This window comes from Pseudorca crassidens, unplaced genomic scaffold (assembly GCF_039906515.1).
Source record: "Pseudorca crassidens isolate mPseCra1 unplaced genomic scaffold, mPseCra1.hap1 Scaffold_72, whole genome shotgun sequence".
NCBI lineage: Eukaryota > Metazoa > Chordata > Mammalia > Artiodactyla > Delphinidae > Pseudorca > Pseudorca crassidens.
The window spans coordinates 302,892-324,426 of NW_027136324.1; the positions used below are offsets into that span (position 1 = coordinate 302,892).

Genomic DNA, 21,535 nt, shown 5'->3' on the forward strand with positions numbered 1-21,535 from the left:
AAAGCACACAAATCATCCATTTTCTCCACATCTTTGCTAGCATTTGCTAGCAGATATCTTGTCTCTTTGATGAATTCCATTCTAACAATCCTGAGGTGATATCTCATTGTGGTTTAGATTTAATTTCCCTGATGTGTAATGACGTTGAACACATTTTCATGTATTTGTTGTACATTCACATATCTTCTTTGAAAAAATGTCCGTTGGGGTCTTTGCAACAGGTTTTAATTGGCTTAATTTATTTTGTGCTACTGAGTTCTATGATGTATTTTGGATATCAACCCCTTATTTGGTGTAAGGTTTGCAAATATTATTTTTGATTACATAGGCTCTTTTCGTTATTTATTTTATCTTGTTTTGTAGCAGATTTTTAGTTTGATATTGTTCCACGTGTTAGTTTTTTAAATTGTTGCTTGTGCTTAAGGTATCATCAAAAATAATATTAAAGACCTGTGTTAAAAAGATTTTTACTGTTTTCCTCCAGGAAGAAAAGCCTCCCGTCTTACAGTTGTCTTTACCTTATCTTATTTCTATTTAATTGTCATGAGTGGTGTTAGACAGGAGTCTAGTTTTATTCTTTTGCATATAACTATGCAGTTTTTCAAGCACTGTTTAATGAAGAGACTGTCTCTCCACCGAGTGTTCCTGACTGTCTTATCAAATATTAGTTGACCTTATATGCATGGGTTTATATCTGGATTCTCAGTTCTATTCCATTGTTGTGTATGCCTTTCTACATGACAGTACCATACTATTTACATTACTATAGCTTTATAATACAGTTTGATATCATGCAATGTGATACCTCCAGGTTTGCTGTTCTTTTTCATGGTCACATTGCATATGCAAGTTCTTTTGTGATTCCTCATATATTTCTCTGTTGTTTTTTTCTACTTTAAAAAATGCTATTGGATTTTGATAGGAATTGCATTATATCCATAGATGGCTTTGGGTGGTATGGACATTTTAAAAATATTAATTCTTCCAATCATGAACAAGGGATAACTTTACGTTTATTTCTGTCTTTTCCAAATTTTTTCATCAGTGTATTGTAGCTTGTATTGTAGATATCTTTCATCTCCTTAGATAAATTTATTCCTTATTGTTTTATTAGTTTGGATGCTCTTATAAATAGAATGGTTTCCTTTTTTCAGATCATTGTTAGTATATAGAAATATGACTGATTTTTGCATTTTATGTTTTTATTCTGCAACTTTACTGATTATGTTGATTAGTTTTAACAGGTTTTTGGTGAAGTTTTTCAGAGTTTCTATATATAAAATCATGTTATCTTAATATAGACACATTTTTACCTCTTAATTTCCAATTTTGATGCCTTTTATTTCTCTTCCTTGACTGATTGCCCTGGCTAGGACTTCCATTTCTATGCTGAATGAGTGGTGAGAGTGGACTCCCTTGTTTTGTTTCTGATATTAGAGAAAAAGTTTCACACTTTCACTCTTGAGTGTGCTTTGAACTGTGACCTTGTCATATTTGGCCTTTTAAAAAAATTATTTACTTTTGGCTGCATTGGGTTTTTGTTGCTGCATGCAGGCTTTCTCTAGTTGCAGTAGGTGGTGGCTACTCTTCGTTGTGGTGTGTGGGTTTCTCATTGCAGTGGCTTCTCTTGTTGCAGAGCATGCGCTCTAGGCATATGGGCTTCAGTAGTTGTGGCAAACAGCCTCAGTAGTTGTGGTTCACGGGCTCTAGAGCACAGGCTTAGTAGTTGTGGTGCATGGGCTTAGTTGCTCCTAGGCATGTGGGATCTTCCCGGACCAGGGATTGAACCCACGTCCCCTGCATTTCCTGGCAGATTCTTAACCACTGCACCACCAGGGAAGTCCCGATATTTAGCCTTTATTATGTTGAGTTACATTCATTTTATACCTAACTTATTAAATGCTTTTTCTGTGCCTATTGATATTATATTTTCCCTTTGTTCTATTAATATGATGCATCCCATTTATTTGATTTGCTAGTATTTATTCAGAATTTTTAAACCTATATTCATCAGTGTTATTGGCCTGTAATTGGCAGTGTCCATTTCAGATTATTATATCAAAGTAATGTTGGCCTCATAAAATGAGTGGGAGATTTCCCTCCTCATCCATTTTTTTTCTTTCTTTTTTGAAGACTTTTAGGATTGGCATTAATGCATTAAATATTTGGTAAAATTTACCAGTGAAGCCATTTGATCTTGAGTTTTTCTTCATTTGAAGAGTTTTGATTACTGATTTAATTTCCATACTATTAATTGCTTCATTTAGATTTTCTCTTTCTTCCTAATTCACTTTTGGTAGGTTGTATGTTTCTAAGATTTTTTCCCATTTATCTAGGTTTCCCAGTTTGTTAGCATGTAGTTGTTCAAAGTAACATGTTATCCTTCTTATCGCTGTAGTAGAGTTGTAATGTCTTCTCTTTTATTTAAAATTTTGTTGATTTGGGTCTTCTCTCCTTTTCCTTGGTTAGTCTAGCAAAAGGTTCAAAATTTTATCTTTTAATGAACCAACTCTTAGTATCACTTATCTTTTCTGTTGTTTTCCTCTTCTCTATGACATTGATTTCTGCTGTAATCTTTATAATTTTCTTGCTTCGCTAATTTTGGGCTCAGTTTGTTGTTTGTCCAGGTCCTTGAACAGAAGAGTTAGGTTTTTGATTCGAGATATTTCTTAATTCGTAAGGTAGGCATTTGTTGCAATAAACCTCTCTCTTAACGCTCCTTTAGCTGCATCCCATAGCTTTTAGTATACTGTGTTTCCATTTCAGTTTGTCTCAAAATGCTGTCTTATTTCTTCTTAAATTTATTCTTTGATAAATTAGTTGGTCAGGAGAGTGTTGATCAATTTTTTTGTATTCATTAGTGTTCCAGTTTTCATCCTGTTATTGATTTCTAGTTTAATAATATGCTCAGACAACATACTTGGTATAATTTAAGTCTTCCTGAGTTTACTAAGATTTGATATGTGGTCGATCATGTGATCTTTTCTAGAAAATATTTTTTCTGCACTTGAGAAGACTGTGTATTCAGCCTATGTTGGATAGAATGCTCTGTATATGACTCTTAGGATCATTTGGCCTTTAGTGTTGTTCACATCAATTGATTTTTTTTTGTTTAATTGAAATATAGTTGAGTTACAATGTTGTATTAATTTTTGCTGTATAGCAAAGTGTCTCAGTTATACACATATATACATCTGTTTTATATTCTTTTCCATTATGGTTGATCTCAGGATATTGAATATCCTGTTCCCTGTGCTATACAGTAGGACATTGATTTTTATCCATTCTATATGCAATAGTTTGCAGCTACTATCCCCAAACTCTCAGTCCATCCTTCCCCAACCCCCTCCCACTTGGTAACCACAAGTCTGTTCTCTATGTCTGTGAGTCTGTTTTGTGTCGTAGATAGGTTCATTTGTGTCATATTTTAGATTTCACATATAAGTAATACCATATAGCATTTGTCTTTCTCTTTATGGCTTACTTCACTTAGTATGCTAATCTCTAGTTGCATCCATGTTTCTGCAAATGGCATTATTTCATTCTTTTATGGCTGAGTAATATTCCATTGTATATATGTACCACATCTTCTGTATCCATTCATCTGTTGATGGACATTTAAGTTGCTTCCATGTCTTAGCTATTAGAAACAGTGTTTCTATGAACATTGGGGTGCATGTATCTTTTCGAATTATGGTTCTCTCTGGATATATGCCCAGGAGTGGGATTGCAGGATCATATGGCAACTCTATTTTTAGGAACCTCCATACTGTTCTCCATAGTGGCTGTGTCATTTTATATTCCCACCAACAGTGTAGGAGGGTTCCCTTTTCTCCACACACCCTCCTGCGTTTGTTATTTGCAGAGTTTTGATGATGGCCATTCTGACTGGTGTGAGGTGGTACCTCATTGTAGTTTTAATTTGCATTTCTCTAATAATTAGTGATGATGGGCAACCTTTCGTGTGCCTATTGGCCATCTGTATGCCTTCTTGGGAGAAATGTCTGTTTCAGTCTTCTGCCCATTTTTTGATTGGTTTGTTCAGTTTTTTGTTATTGAGTTGTATGAGCTGTTTGTATATTTTGGAAATTAAGCCCTTGTTTGTCGCATCATTTGGAAATATTTTCTCCTAGTCGGTATGTTGTCTTTTCATTTTGTTTATGGTTTCTTTTGCTGTGAGTAAAGTTATAAGTTTGAGTGGGTCCCATTTGTTTATTTTTGCTTTTATTTCTATTGCCTTGGGAGACTGACCTAAGAAAACACTGGTACACTTTATATCAGAGAATGTTTTGCCTATGTTCCCTTTTAGGAGTTTTATGGTGTTATGTGTTATATTTAAGCCTTTAAGCCATTTTGAGTTTATTTTTGTGTATGGTGGGAGAGTGTTCTAACTTTATTGATTTGCATGAACCAACTTTTCCAACACCTCTTGCTGAAGAGACTGTCTTTTCCCCCATTGTCTATACTTCATCAGAGATGAATTGACCACGGGTCTGTGGGTTTATTTCTGGGCTCTTTATTCTGTTCCATTGACCCATATGTCTGTTTTTGTTCCAATACCAGGCTATTTTGATTAGCATTGTAGCATTGTCTGAAGTCTGGGAAGGTTATGCCTCCTGCTTTGTGCTTTTTCCTCAGGATTGCTTTGGCAATTCTGGGTCTTTTATGGTTCCATATACATTTTAGGTTTATTTGTTCTAGTTCTGTGAAAAAATGTCATGTGTAATTTGATAGTGATCACATTAAACCTGTAGACTGCTTTGGGTAGTATGGACACTGTCATTTTAAACAGCTGCAGCCTGTTCTCACTGTCAGTGGAACCAGCTCCCCTCTGGAAGCAGGTGTCCATGCAGGGCTCTTAGAAATAAGACAGACAACACCACCTACGTGGACTCTTCATACACACCACTGACCACTGCACCTTTGTTTTCTAGAAGTAACCTCCTTAATCAAGTGGGTGGCATCTGGGGATGTGGCAGCCATCATCCTCCAGGAAGAGTCGGTGCCCCTCCTACCACTGAGGAATGAGTGGTCCTGTGTCTCATTCACACCAAGTGTTCAAGCTTCAGGAGTTTGGGGAGCTTTTGTTTTGCTGCTTTAGTGGATGAGAAATGACACGTAACCCATTGTCTTCTTTTCACTTCTCTTCTGATGAGTGAGGCTGGACTTTCATCACTTTCCGTTATTTCCAGAATGCAGCCACTTTTCCCAGTTCTGGGGGAGACCACTGAACATGCCTTCCTGGGTGTTCCCAGCCACAGACTGTGATCCACATGCAGCGAGGAAACTCTTTGTGCAAGTACTAAGTAGCTAGTGACTGGCTTCTGACCAACAGAATATAGCAAATCAGGGGAGGTCAGTGTTAAGATTCATTGACAGAACCTCTGTCACTTACATCTCACTTGCTGCATCCTGTGTTCTTTCTCTGTTTCTGTCTGTCTCTCTCTCTTATCCCTGGACCTGGGGAAACCTGCATGGGTGTTACTATCTGCCATATGGAGAGGCCCACATAGGAGAGAACACAGGGAAGTCCCAGGCCTCCAGACAGAGGCACTAGGCTCTCAGCTCAGACTGCATCCTGCCAGTACCCATCTCAGTGAGTCTGGGAGCAAATCCTCCCCTGTAGAGCGACAGCTGAGACCTCAGCCTCAGCTTCATAGAGACCTTGTGTCGAGGGCACCCAGCTAAGTGCTCTGGGAGCTCAGGAGTAACTAGGTGTATGTATTTTGTATGTTGGGAAACCCTCCATAGTGATCTGCAGTAAATCAGACAATCTTTAGCATAGAGCAGGTCTACTCAATGTTATGTAGAAACAACCACAAGATAATGCATATTAATAAAGGTAATAAAATGGACTAAAAACAATAATAGTGAGAATTATGATGATATTACCATTACTACTGTTAAAGAGAAAAGTAAACATAGAAAGATTGCAGATTTGCGTACAGACTCCTCTAAGTGAATTTCAGGGTACCTATATCAGATGTCCTCTGGGATATTTTAGAGTCAGAATGCTAGGTTTGCACAAAGAAATTTGTTCTGAGAGGAGAAAACAAGCAGGTGATCCTGGGTCAGCAGGGAGGATGATATATTGGCACAAACAGTGCAGGGGCTCCCTGGGAGACTTAGAAAAAGAAATGGTTACTTGAGCAGGCACGTCCCCATCTCTATGTCTGCCAGTGCTGCACCAGCTTTTCCTGGACCCCTGAGTGAATTTGAAACATGTCCCCAGGTTCAGGCATGCCAAAGATACTCTCCTTACTCCTCACTTGTCACAATGTCAGCCCCTTTGCTGACTTTTCTAATTTGGAGGACTGGACTCCAGGAGCGACACCTTCTCCAGCCTTCCCAGGAGACATGATAGTCGTTCCTGGCACAGAGTTGAGGTGGAAAATCCTGTGCTGAGTCTGGCAGGACAAGGGTGTTTTCCAGGGCTCTTGCACTGGCACCACTTTCTGGTCACTTAAGAGGACTTAAACATTGTTCTAGAGGCTCAAGAAAGTCAAGTGTCCTCCCTGGGGTTCACTTACCAGTAACAGCTGTCTCTTCCTCCACTGGGTATGTCTGAATATGTCAGGAGGCTCTCTGACCCACAAGTACCCATAAGTACAGCAGGAACCAGGAAGCACCATGTGTATGTAAGTCTGTTGAAAACCCTCCTCAATACTCTTCAGTAAATTAGATACATTCATGAGCAGAGAAACTTAAGAAATGCAATAACAACAATAGTGATAAATAATAATATCAATAGTGATTACAATCTTAAAGATATTAGTTGTACTACTACCAATCATAATACTAATAAACTTAAGGGCTGAAGGATTATAGACTTCCCTAATTGAATGACAAGTTTCCTGGGGTATTTTGGAGTCAGAGTCCTAGGTTAGCAGCCAAAGTTGTAGGTTTGCATAGTGAAGGTATAAATAGAGCAAAACTAAACAGCAGCAGGTAAAAGAAATCCATGGGAGGGCGTGGGCTGACTTAAGTCTCATATTCCAAGCCCAGAGGAGAGAACTATGTAGAAGAGAAAAGATGATCCTGGGCTTTCCCGACACATGGAGCCAGCAAATCTCATGAGTTCTGACGACTGGTGTCTGCAGCTCTAACCCGGGAAAGAAAAGCAGGACTCCAGGTACACGTTCAATACGTGAAAAAAGCAGGTAAAATGTACATGGAGCTTCAGCTCTATCTCTACTCCCACTGCCTGTCAGTTGACAAAGTGGCAGATCAGGGCTATTGATTGCCTTTTGGTGAACCTACAGACTTACTTGGAATTGGGAGGAGAATATTACTTATGAATTTGCACGAAAAATTTTTATAATAACCTATCTGGAAGTTGGATTACCACTATCTTGGGAAATTGATAGGTTATTTTACACAACACCTCATACGTTTCCTTTAGTAACATTTGTTCACAGTATATATATTTCTGAATATGTATGAAAGGCACATGTCATATCAGCACAGAGAAGCCATTGACGGGGCTTTAGAGATCAGTGACGTTTGAGGACGTGTTTGTAGAACTCACTCATAAAGAGTAGGAACTGCTGGACATATTGCAGACAAAGATGTACACAGATGTGATCCTGGAGGACGCCCGTTGTTTCATCTTCTGGGTGCGTCTCTCAATATTTATTTACTTCTTTATGCATGTCTTATTGAGATAGGCGCTGCAGCTTCCACATATGCTGCTGCACTCTTGCCCTTGACTCATGCTTCTGTAGCACTTAGAGTAACCTGGAACGAATGTGTTCCTTTACTTATCACAGCACATTTGTCCCTGCATGGAGATACAGTCTCCATTACCACAATCGCACGTACTCCTTACTAGTCTGCCACCAACACGCAGAATAATGCTGGACACAGATATGGGCTATTTTATCTAACAGACAAGTGACTTTATGTTGCTAAGTAATTCTTCTGCTCGGGGGACTACTATGAGGTTTGAACACAGCAAAAAACACATAACAGCTTGTATCCCCCTTTCTACATGAACTCCAAGTAATAATCTCATGGGTTTTATGTTTATTGGATTCTGTTAGAAAACAGTGTTAACCATATTATGAAAACGTTGCTTCCTTCCTGGCTGAGACATCTAGGCAGCCTGCAGCCTGTCTTTCTTCTTGGACAAGAACAGCAGCAACCAGAGACTTTTACTGTCTTTGAGTGAAGTGTCGGGTGACAACCTTCAGTGTTTCCCCCCTTCAGGGTGCTCGAACCTGGGCTGCCATTGATGCCCCCACACTTGAGCCTTGGCATGTTGTCCTGCGCTTGCATTGCATGCACGTGTTCTCAGCACAGAACTTTAAATCCATCTAGCATTTCCCACATGTATCAGGGCATCCGCTCTGCAAAACAGATATAATTTCCCAGTTGGAGCAAGAAGAGTAGGTGTGGAGGGAAGAGGAGGGTTTCCCCAGGCTGGGGTCCAAGTCAGCTCCAGACACATGTGCTCTGTGTGGGGAGGGAGCAGGACACTTGGAATGTCAACTGGAGGTTGGCTCGACTAAAGGATATTTTTAGAAATGTATGTGAAGCCATTGAGTCAAATTATCCAGATTCTGTCATTATGCATCACACATCAATTTCTCTTCACGTTTCCCCCTGTACTTTTCACCTCAGAGAAGCAAAATTCCTGTCCACGTGGGAGTTAAAATTTCATGTTTTTGTCTTTGCCACGGTCTCTTTAATAATTTTTCCTCTCATATTCCCTGTAGCGTCTGAATTTATTTTATTTTTCTTTTACCTAAACACTGAACATCTATTAACATTTTTCTAAACCATGTTTCTATTCACTGGTGTATTCCTCAAATTCATGTTGTTTCCCCATGTAATGTACTTTTCAACAATTTAATCCCCAAATGTCACATGTGTCGTTTCTTATTTATTTATTTAATTTAATTATTATTTTTGTCTAATTTCAAGCAAAAACTGTGACCATGAAAAGCAAGAAATGATATCCAGGCAAGTTATTTTCCTGGTGGAACAATGTAGCTGTAAGAAAATAGTAAATTTCTTCAGGTGTGAACCCTGGTCATCCACATGTGAAACCTGGGAATGAGGTAAGTTAGGAATTCAGCAGACTCATAGAACTCAGTTACAGTGCAGTGTAAACACTAGACCAGCATAAAGTGTTCACTTTATGGATTAAATTAGACTGAATTTTGATGATAGCTAGTAGAAATGCTACAAAGGGGGGATGTCCATTGCAGAAGATTTACATACTATGTGTATGTAACTGACATGGAGATCATTTTAACTGGAGAATATCATTCAATAGACTTACATACACATGAGTTTTCACAGCATAGAACACACTTTTACTGTAATGAATGAAGGAGAGCCCTGAGGGATTTTTAATTCCTTAGTCAACATTGAATTCTCACACTGGATCTATCAATGCTAAAATCAAACTGAAAACCTGAGTTCATATCAAAATTCTCAGACATGGAAAAATGCTTATCAAGAATGTTTTACCACACATTTCAGCTATAAATTCATAATTTTGGCTAATAACCTCTTATTTTATAAATAAGTAGAATAAAAATATAGATTTGTTAAGTAATCTTAGAATGATAAATACAAAATTTTGAAACAATAAGTACTTTTGTAAATAGGTTAGCATTAAGAAATATATATAAACAAAGTTATATGTGACAATTATTATGATCCACTTAATTGTGATTGTCAGTAAGATTATCAGTTGCTTTCTCATCAGAAATTTTGCAGGCCAGAAGAGAGTGAAATGATATGCTTAAAGCATGGCTGGAACTACCTACCAACAATTCTATATCTTACAATATTATTCTTCAAAAATGAGGAAAATGAGAGACAGTCTCAGACAAAAGCTGAAGGAGTTCAGTACCATAATACCGATCTTTCAAGAAATGCTAAAGTGAGTACTTCAAGTTCAAATGAAAGGACACCAGTAACTTGAGGCCATATGAAAATATATATGTCTCTGATAAAGGTAAATAAATGGACAAATAGAGAAAACACTATAATTTTGACTTTTGGCTATACTTTTTATCATTCTAGGATATTTTTTAAACCAAAATATTAAAATAATTATCAATTTATTGCTATTGCATGATTGTTTCCCCCAAAATTCATATGTTAAAAATACAACCTCCAAATGTGTTGGTATTAGGATATAGGGTCTTTGGGGGGTGCTTAGGTTATGAGGGCAGAGCCACCATGAATATAATGTGTGTGCTTTTATTTTAAAATATGTATTTATTTACTTATTTGGCTACATTCGCTCTTAGTTGCAGCATGTGGGATCTTTGTTGTGACGCACAGGCTTCATATCTAGCTGTGATATGGGGGCTCGGTAGTTGCAGCACACAGGCTCTCTAGTTGTGGCAGACAGGCTGTAGAGCCAGCATACAGGCTCAATAGTTGTGGTGCATGGGCTTAGTTGCCCATTGGCATGTGTGATCTTAGTTCTCTGACCAAAGTTCGAACTCATGTCCCCTGCATTGGAAGATGGATTCTTAACCACTGGCCTATCAGGGAAGTCTCTTGTGTGCTTTTAAAAGAGACCTCAGAGAGCTCTCTAGCCCCTTCCTCCAGGTGATGATATAATGAAAAGTCTATGACTCAGAAAAAGACCTTTACCTAACCACCTTGATCTCACACTTCAGCCTCCAGAACCATGAGAAATAAACTTCTGTTTATAAGCTACCCAAGCTGTGGCATTTTGTCATAGTATCCCCAAATAACGAATTCGTACATCTACATTAACAGAAAACAATGTATACATATGTGACTTGTGACATTAATAACATGTAATTAATGTGTAATGTAATTGGAGATGTAATAGAGATTTTGCATGTGATTAAAATGTTGATATCAGTTTAAGCTAGTTTGATAGGATTTTATATGTAACCTCCATGGTATCCACAAATTGATTATCTATGGAATATACACAGAAGGAAATTAAAAGTAAGTCAAGTCAGTGGACTACCCTGGTGGTCCAGTGGCGAAGACTCCGCGCTGTCAATGCAGAGGGCCTGGGCTCAATCCCTGGTCAGGGAACTAAATCCCACATGCCACAACTAAGAGTTTGCATGCTGCAAAGAAGATCAAAGGTCCCCCATGCCACAACTAAGACGTGGCACAGCCAAAGAAATTAATTTTGAAAATGAGTACAAAAAGTAAGAACAAAGGACGTCAGTATGTGAGAAAATGTGGGACAGAAAAGCTATATGACATTACAGAAAACAAATTGGCAATTAAATGTCATTCCATATCAGTAATTTATATATATATATATATATATATATATATATATATATATATATATATATATATATATATATATATGTCTTAAACTCATCAGTTAAAAAACAGAGATGTCCCCAGCCTTTTTCTGGCATCTGGGCCTGGAGGGGCTGCTCTGAAGACAGGCGAGCAGCAGGGAGGCCCACGGCAAATCCCAGCCCGTTGCGAGCTGTTCGTCATTTTCCCGGGACAGCTCCAGGGTCTTGGTGTCCAGAGAGCTGCTGATGGAGGGCAGGGGCGGCCGCGGAGGTATATGGGACAGGTTGCTCATCAACTCCAAGCGTAATTCCAGAAAGAATTCCACTCTTCAAACAGTTCGGATAGAGAGGAGTCCCCTATTGGACCAGGTACAGAGCTTTCTCCCACAGATGGCTCAGGCAAACAAAAAACTAAGGAAAGGAATATCAACTGCACCACCTGGTCATTTCAATATTGAAAATATTGACACTCTTGGAAAAGTTATGCAAATGTATATGATCTTGTTTGAGATGAATCAGTCTGATTCAAAAGAAGATGACAGTTCACAAGAGAATTCACAAGACAGTTCAGAGGACAGTTCAGAATTTGAGGATGAAGATGATAGCACCTCTTCTGAAGGTGAAGTCACCATCGATACAATTAAGCTTCCTCATTCAAAAGATGGAAAAGGCAAAATAGAGGTTCTGGACCGTCCTGCCAGTGAAAAAAAGAAAACAGGGACATAAACAATCTGAGAAACAGGTGATAGTTCCCGCTAATTCTGTGGAAAAGAATGTGGCTTGCTGGTTATTTTGCATTTCGGATACCTATGGTGTTTGTTTGCAAAAATGAATGTATTTTGCTTCTTGGAGAAACAGAAGCTAGCTTTTAAAGAGTTGGAAGAGATAGCATTTGGGGACTCTTCTAAGAGCAGACTGTTTTTGATCTCATGCTAAAGAGGTTTAGTTTAGAAAGCTTAATTTTATGTATGGTGATGAGTGAATTTGTTGGCATCCTCTTTCATCAGCATAGACTTCAGAAATCTCAAACTTATTTTAAAGTAAAAATACAAGTTACCCATTTGTTTTTGTTTTAAATTGGCCTCTTGGGGCTTCCCTGGTGGTGCAGTGGTTGAGAGTCCGCCTGCCAATGCAGGGGACACGGGTTCATGCTCCGGTCCAGGAGGATCCCATATGCACGGAGCGGCTGGGCCCGTGAGCCATGGCCGCTGAGCCTGCGCATCCGGAGCCTGTGCTCCGCAACGGGAGAGGCCACAGCAGTGAGAGGCCCGCGTACTGAAAAAACAAAACAAAACAAAAACTTAGGTTGGGTTTCTTTTTAGGTTATTATAAAGTCATATTTATTTTTTACCATCAAAATGGGTTCATTGAGGGAGAACTTTTTTTTTTAAACATCTTTATTGGAGTATAGTTTCTTCACAATGTTGTGTTGGTTTCTGGTCTGTAACAGAGTGAATCAGCTATATGTATACATGTGTGCCCATGTCCCCTCCCTCTTGCGTCTCCCTTCCACCCTCCCTATCCCACCCCAAGGAAAAACTTTTTTACAAAGAAAAGAATTATATTTAGATGCCCTCAGACATATCTACTTTTTTTTTTTTTTTTTTTTGCGGTACGCGGGCCTCTCACTGCTGTGGCCTCTCCCGTTGCGGAGCACAGGCTCCGGACGCGCAGGCTCAGCAGCCATGGCCCACAGGCCCAGCCGCTCCGCGGCATGTGGGATCCTCCCGGACCAGGGCACGAACCCGTGTCCCCTGCATCGGCAGGCGGACTCTCAATCACTGCGCCACCAGGGAAGCCCAGACATATCTACTTTAATTAAAAAATACAAATCCTTTCCACTTTGAGCTGGAAAACTGGTGCTCTGTGGTTTAATCACCGTCAGTGACTCTGTAGCCTCTCAATGCATGTAAAATTTGCTGGTTGGAAAATTTTGTGGTTTTTTGGGTTTTCTTTTTCTCATAAAGGAATTTTTTGTTTGTTTCAGCTATTAAAATTATTCCTTCCAGTTGCCCACAGTTTTGAAACCTATTAATTGTAGAGAATAGGGACACCCAGGAAAATAGGTCACAGTACATAAAGAGGTAGTAACAGGTTTTCCCTTTCAAAAGGCAAAATGATCCTGCATTGGAGTTGCCTTTCTGCCACATTCTTGATCTTATTTAACTTGTTTGGGACCTCATCTGCCATGGGCCTGGCTTTGCTCAGGATATAGACCTGAGAGTTTAAAGGACTGTCTCCAAGTGAATTGAGCTCATGAGACTTTGTTGCCTAATATTTTAGGGGTTTGTTTTAATTATTTTTTCCTACTCCTCTCATTAGCTTATAACATCTTGTAAATACTCTGAAGATAATTCTCCAAGTTCCTTCTGGTATTTTTCATTGGGAATTGGAAATCGGCTGTGCACTCAAAGTATGCAGAAGTGAACAGATCTGGAAACGAGACTTCTCAGCTGCAAAGGGTATACTTTGTAGCACCAAACACAGCTGTGATGGATTATTGGTGTGACTATTTAAGGATTGTCTTCTACCAGATAATATTCGTGCCACATTGTGGGAAGAGTTGTATTTGTCTGGTTCACTCCTTAGCTTGGTGCATGGTACACAGTAGGCACTGAATGATGTCAATAAATGAATTTACAGGTATATTGAGGATGTACAGGGCATTTTAAGCCATGCTATCCATGCAGATATGAAAGTGTAACTTCACTGGAAATACAAAGCCAAGTAGAAATAGTCTGATGGTCAGTGAAAGAGACTAGTCAGTCTAGAATACATACTAGTGTGTAGAATTATATTTCTCTCCTGCTATGGCCTTCTCATATAATACGCCTACGTAGTCTATACAGTTAAAGAAGTCAACTAAATTCAGTTCCTCTGGACATTCTTATGACATAGGAGGAAAAGGAAAAACAAAAATTTAATATGTGATAGGGATGTCGTTTTAAGTGTAAAATGGTTGAATTATTTAATATACAGAGTCAGGGGTGGCTGTTTTTAAACCAATTTGGATATTAAGATAAATTATGTAGGTCTTAAAGATTTAAATATAAAGAAATAAAATTATGTTTCATACTAAAATATAGGTGAATATTTAATAACATTAAAAAAACAAAGATGGACAAGCTAGACATAAAAATGGTCAAACTATATGTTGTCTACAAGAGCCTCACTCAGAAGTAAGGACATTCATATGCTGAAAGTGAAAATATTGGAAGAGATATTGCATGAGAACACTAAGCAAAAAGAGGAGTGGCTTTTCTGCTTCTGCAGCTGAGGATGTGGCCCCTACATTTCAGGGAGTAACCAGAGGCAGGGAGCAGGGGCAGGGGCTGGGGCACCCCTCCCACCCTCTGCACCCTGAGCCAGGGAAGTCAGAGGGACTTGGTTCCCCTCCCGAGTTCCATTCTTCCTCCAATGAGAATCGTGCTGATCAATAAGGACCAGGCTATAGAGCTGATTCACTTTGTTATAAAAGCAGAAATTAACACACCAGTGTAAAGCAATAATACTCCAATAAAGATGTTAAAAATAAAAATAAAGACCTGGGGAAAAGAGATGGTCCCCGTGAAGAATGCCTATGTCCTAAGTTTATCTGCTGTCGGATTGGCTTGAGAGAGGGCAGGAGTTACATGATGTGTTCTCTCCCTTCAAATCCATTAACTTTTTCTTTCTTGATGTATGCACACACCCACACACACAAAACGAGTATAAAGCCCATATATATAGAATGCTAAAGGGTTGGTCTATGAGCTTGAAAAGAGGGAAATAGAACACTTGAGGCCGACTGCAGCAATGTGTTTGTGTCTGTGCATGTGCATTACTAGGTGGAGGGTCCACAGTATCCATCAGATACTTAAGGGAGAACATATCTCCCAAGTGTTCTGGATTTTGTAAATTATCATAGGACAAGAGTCTTCAAGAAAAAGCAGGTAGCTCTCTCACACACCACTCATTAAAGTAACAAATATTTATTGAGAGTCTCCAGGATTCCAGCATGTGGAATTTTCTGGAGACTAAGAGGTGGAACGTAAAACATAACCACCTTCACCAAGTTTATAGCTCAGTGGAGGCAATAAGAATTAATATCTCACAGTTTTTCTATTTAAGTATGACTCAGGGTTTAAGGTAATTTTTCTGCATCGTGTCCACAGTGTCCCAGGACTGACACCTTCCTCAAGCTCAGCACCTAGAACACAGATCTGATTGAGCTAAACTGGTGATGCACCTGCTTCCCAGCAAGGCTGTGGCCTCTAATGGCTGTCTCCTGCTCCTGTGTCCGTGGCCTGATCAGGATATGGGAGACACTTAGGCTGATTCCTCAGTGTGTTGTGTACTTCCAAGGCCGAAACTTGCTGAGCAGAACATAACTTCTTTACTTTTGTGAACATCTGGCCTCCAAAAGGCAGAAATATTTAGTGACAATGTACTGAGGACATAATTCCTTATTCATTCCCTGACCTCCACTCTCTGTCACAGAGACATGCAAAACCACGGAATCAGGCTTATGGGTCATGACTTGGCTGTGTCAAGAAGTTCTAGGCCATGTGGGAAGACTCCTCTCTCCTCTGAGATTTCTGCTTCAACCAACGGGGAGCAGCTTCCCTTAAGGTCTGAACTGAAACCCTATAAGTTCACATATTGAAGTCCAGACTCTTGTATCTCAGAATGTGACTGCATTTGGGAATAGGGCCTTAGGAGAGATGATGAAGTTAAAATGGGTCACAAGGGTGAGCCCTAACCCAGAGCTGTGCCCCTATGAGAAGATTAAGACACAGCCATGCACACTCAGCTCATAGAGTTAAGTCCATCTGAGGATGCAGCAAGAATGCAGCCACCTGCAAGCAAGGGAGAGAGGCCTCAGAAGAAACTGAACCTGTAGACACCTTGATCTTGAACTCAAAGCCTCCAGAGCTGTGAGAAAATTAAGCCTCCCAGTCTGCACTATCTTGTTCTGGCAACCCTAGGAAAACCCTAATACAGCTTTATTTCTCCTCTATCTTGCAAATAAAACTTATGAAAATAGCACCAAAAAACACAGTGTATAAACTATTTGAAAGAAAAACGCAGGGGAGCCACTGCACGGGCTGATGAACTACACATCCGTTGATTCCCCTGGTTTTCTTTGTCTGCTTCCAAAGTAAGGGAAAATAGTCAAAATCACCATGGAAGGCTTGAGTAGACACTTTAGAGAAGGCATAGCTCCATGGTGAAACAAACTTGACATGTACTCAGTTGGTAGAAATAGTAAATGCATTTTAATCCTTGGAGGTTTAAAAAATTCATTTTCTTGGCTTTCTAGAGAGGTTGTAATACATGTACATGGTTGAAGGTCCTGAAAATTGCATTACATTGTGCCCTGCACCGCCTCCCCCTCTTTGCCCAGGAGCCCCTGCCCTCCACAGGTAGCCATGCATCTGGTTTCCCACTGCAAACTTCCAGAGTGTCTTTATGTGCATACAAGCAAATATGAATATACATTTCTCCTTGGCACCCTAATTAAAAACACAAATAGTAGAACACTAGGCACAGTGTTGTTATAGCTTGCTTTTATTCATTTGACAGTATCTTGCAAATTATCCTCTATCAAGACATCGTTTCCTGCACGACAGTGCACTGAATGGATGACATACTATAATGCACTTTGCCAATCCACGTTGGGATGCACGCTGATATTCAATAATCTGTTTATATTACAAACAATGCAGCAATGCATAATTCTGCTGCTAGCAAATGTGTAAGGTATGTTTCTAAAGGATTTATAAACTGCAGTGTTTTTAACAGAGCATTTGATAAGATACTCTGTTGCTGAATCCTTCTGTGGAGACTAGCAATGAGCCTTTCTCTTTCTGTAAACTGCAACTTATCAGATCTATCCCCCCACATATCTTTAAGAATGCTTTCCAGCCTCTTGTACCATTCAGAAACCCTCCATAATCTGCTCAGCACCTCTCTTTATTCTCACACACGTTACAACCTTACCTGGCACAGCCTTAGCTGGCACATACCTGCTGTCTCCACCTTGCTCTCTGCCCATTTAGCAGGATTTAGAAATACTGAAAACCCCTCTTTGATCATCCCGAATTAGTCAGCTTCTGTGTGACTCAACTTTACTGTTTTATCACTAATTACAAACAATGGTAATTACAATGCTGTTGAGTAACAATAGTAATTTTCAGTTCTGTAGATCTCGGAATTTCTCACTTCACCAGTGTCTACACTAGTGGATCTCAAAACAAATTCTCAAGTCACTGAAATTGTTTCTTGCCACGACAACGCTGTATGGTCATCTAGTTTTCCTTGCAGCAGCAGACGCCAGGTAACAACCAAATGGAGGAAAAACCACCGGGATAGATCTGGATGGCACGGAAGAGAAGATGCGCCTCCACCCGTCCGAACTCATCCCCTCTGGCCCACCACAGGTCCCATTTCTCTCTCCGGGTTGTCTCCTCGTCCACACGCGCGTTCAGAGGCAATTCCGGTACGAGATTCTCACGAGGAGCCTCTGACAACCGCGCCCACGCAGGACCGCGCATCGCCTCATGCCTCCTCACGACCATCACCAGACGCCCCAGGCACCTTCCCATTTCCCCATTTGTTAGGCTTCTCCAACCACGAAGCCACAGGCGGAACCGTGGCTGCGCCTGGAGCGCCCTCCCCTCTCGCCGCGACTGTCCTTGCTTTCACCTGTGGTGAGAGGACCTGATGCACACAAGCGCTTCGCCGACGAGGCCAACAGAAGTGGGGACGCCGGGCGCTCCCCCGTAGACGCAGCTCGGCTTGCAGGGGAATACCGTCTGCGGAGCCCCATGACCGCTTCTTGCGGTTTTCGGAGAAAGTGGCCGCAGGGGAGGAGCTCCACCACGGCGACGGCACCGGGACGCACCGTTTTCCCAAGGCGGCCAAGAAGCAGCACTGGGCGTCCTATTGGACGGGGCGTGGCGGTCCCGTGGGAAGGAGGACGTGAAGGCCGAGGTCGAACTTCCAGTGCCTCCTCCTTACGCCATTCGGGTCCTACACACTGCGGAGAAAAACATATTTGGGAAAAAGGGCGAACGGGATCAAGAGAGAAGGCCGGGGGAAACTTGGCGGCGTCCACGTCCGTAGGAGACTTAGAATCACTCTCAGGCGACACTTTGAAAGCGGAAGTACGACCACCGGGCCACACGGACGACTCCGGCGATGGATACCCCCTCTTGACCACGTGCTTCAATGTGGGCGTTTCACGCGCAAGGGACACAAGGGAGTGCCGGTCGAACCGCCCAAACCCACCACTCAAGAACTTCTAGGGAGCACAGCGCCGTCCTCACACTACGAATGTCTGCACCTCCAAATCCCGCGAGAGCAGCAAGCGCCCATGCGCCGGAGACCGGGACCCAAGCGCGCCATCCAACATGCTCATCGGGCCCTCCAGCAGCCTCAGCGCCCGTGCCCGGTGCGTTCACCACGTCCGGAGTGGGACGCTGGTGGACCGAAGTGGTAGAAAATGAACGCTCCTAAAGGGACTCAGAAGGACGGACCATCAAGACTCAGGCGCTCCGGAGGGCTCGCAAGACCTCTCCCTACACAACGCGGCGGGCGGCACAGGTAGAGTCGAGTCCGCTTAATTCTCGTGGCTGGAGGAGCACGGGCGGTTGCTGGTCGACCAAGCTAGGCAACCCTCACAGCCCACTAGGGAGCGAGACAACGATCACACCCTCATGAACCTACACACCCAATCTCCAGCGAACGCAGGAGGAGCCCATGCCCCGGGACCACCGGGACAGTCGCCACACGCATAGACGGGCTCCCGGAACGCTGCCTCGCGCCCGGCGTCCGAATGTCAGCCCTCGCGAAGATCGCCGAAGCTCCGGAGACAAGGGACGATATAAAAGCGGCCGCCAGGTGGCGCCCGACCACCGGCTCGAACGTCCCCGGGCCGGATCGCCGAAAGGCGAGGGTGCAGTGCCGGCCGCCCAAAAGCCCGAGCTCGTCTCGGGGAGTCCGCCTCGGAGCTAGCGCCCGGCTCGGCACCACACGGCGCGACCCCGGCAGCAGACGGGAGACGAGGAGCTGGGAGGATGGTGCCGGGAGGCTGCCGCGAAGGAGACGCGCTCTTCACGCTATTCCTGGGCCGCCGGCCGCTGTAAACAAGAAAAATTCTGCAGGGGGATGGACTGCGTGAACTGTAAGCTGAAACCATGAACGTACCAATAGAAAACACGGACGACATTTTATTCTGTAATTGCAGAGTGGAGATGTTACTAAAACATCAAAAGCAGGGCCCAGAAGCCATAAAGGAAACGATTGATAACTTGACCACCTAATTGATCTTTACATATTCCACAAGCAAAGTCAAATGACAAGAAGTGGGTAGGTGGGAATATTTGTGCAAATACATGTGTACTAAGAATATTGATATCAGTATTACTTAAGAACAGAACATTTAGAAAACAGCCAATGAGAGGGACCAGGTAAGTAAATTTCAAGTACACTCAGACAATACAGTAATATCACTTTGTGCTTTGGTTTATTGATTTTTTTTTAAATGAGCTGGATGTATAGGTATTGACTTGGAAAAAATGTTGATGACCAGCTGTTTAATGAAAATAGCGAGTTTATATATATCTTTTGAAAAGAGTAAATGGAAAAGTAGAGGATTGGAATAGGTAAAGCAACTTTGCAAAACAAGAGTAAATTCCTCCTTACAGCCTGGAGTCACGAACCAGAAGGATGAGTGTGTCAGAAACAAATATGAGCCACACTTCCTGCTTTTCTGCCCCCTCCTTCTGCAGTCCTGGGACAGGCAGCTGGCATCTCAGCCCCTCAATGTCTCTCCTCCACCCACACCCAGAGCTACCTACAGGCAAGAAGAACTTACACTCTGCAGGCCTGGCCTCCCTATGTCCTCAGCCTCTTTCCTCATATCAGGAACTCTTAGTAATTCACTTGGTTTGCCCAGTCGTCCATGCCAAGGGTTGCTGGTCCCAACCTACACCTGTGCAGCCTTTCTCTCCAAAAGCTTTGAGCTGATTTCCCAAGGGAAGGACATTCCCCTGACATAGCAGGTATGAGCCAAGAGGACAACTGGAAGTTCGCGCCTGGATCCATCATACAAATTTTGTGTGCACTCAACTCCCAAAGACACAAGAGCGACGGAGGGTCCACTGTATTGTTAGCGCAACATGGCCATTGCTTTCTTAAAACACGCAGGCTCAATCAGCAAGTCCAGCTGTGGCACCAAGAAAAAAGAAACGCACACGCACACACACATATCGGCAGGTAATCTGTACTCCTGCCAGGTCAGAGAGTGGTGGGAGCAGAAAAGAAATCATTGTTGCCACTTCTTGGGTCCCCTGTGCTGACAAACCCTGGTGGCTGTATTGATGTTACTGGTGGGGAGTGAGGGCTTCGAGCTCCCTAATCTGTCATTTGCTGTCCAGTGCCCTACATTTCATTCTGTCTATCATACACTTTCTCCTCAATACACACTTACAATAAAGAAAATAATCTGCATATGTTACATTCAATTTTCAAGTTTGAGCAAAGGTGAAGAACACATAGGGAGTGACCTCCCTGGTGGCACAGTGGTTGAGAGTCCACCTGCCAATGCAGGAAACATGGGTTTGATCTCTGGTCTGGGAGGATCCCACGTGCCGCGGAATGGCCAAGCCCGTGAGCCACAACTACTGAGCATGCGCGCCTGGAGCCCGTGCTCAGCAATAAGAGAAGACACGGCAATGAGGAATCCGTGCCCCTCAAAGAAGAGTAGCCCCCACTCACTGCAAGTAGAGAAAGCCCGTGCTCAGCAACAAAGACCCAACACAGCCAAAAATAAATAATAAATAAATAAATAGGAAACTCTTTAAAAAGAAAAGTAGACATAGGATAATTGAATTATTGTGAAGGAAGGAAATTTTATTTATCTTCTTTCGTAGACTTAAAAATGTTCAAATATAGTCTATAAAAAGCTTAATATTTAAAAAATTAGAAATAGTAAACAATTCCTCATTACTCTTTATTGTCCAGCATCCACCTCCACCCCAGCACCTTTCATATCTGCTCCACCCCCCACTCCCCCACCCCCACCCTGGGTCTGCAAACTTGTTTCTCTCATTACTATCACCTGTGTTCACCACACACCTAAGGCTGTTGTCATTCACATAGTAATTAGGGAATTTTTCTTTACTGAGCCTAAGGGCTGTATTTATTGTTTTTAGTGAAAATCTCTCCCATGTGTTCTGTGAAGTCACAGCCTTAATGGAGTCTGGAACAAGTGGGTGTGAATGACG

At 41.9% G+C, this 21,535-nt stretch overlaps 1 long non-coding RNA gene and 1 pseudogene across 1 annotated transcript in view; both read left to right on the forward strand.

The window, feature by feature from the left end:
* The first annotated feature begins 346 nt into the window (after positions 1-346).
* Positions 347-21,535, forward strand: part of LOC137218257 (uncharacterized) — a 180,295-nt gene continuing 159,106 nt past the window's right edge. Inside the window, exons 1-2 of the long non-coding RNA XR_010940578.1 lie at positions 347-7,160; positions 8,926-9,062. This is a non-coding gene — a long non-coding RNA (uncharacterized lncRNA). The remainder of the gene's footprint in view (positions 7,161-8,925; positions 9,063-21,535) is intronic.
* LOC137218255 (NOP protein chaperone 1 pseudogene) lies at positions 11,408-12,856 on the forward strand (annotated as a pseudogene).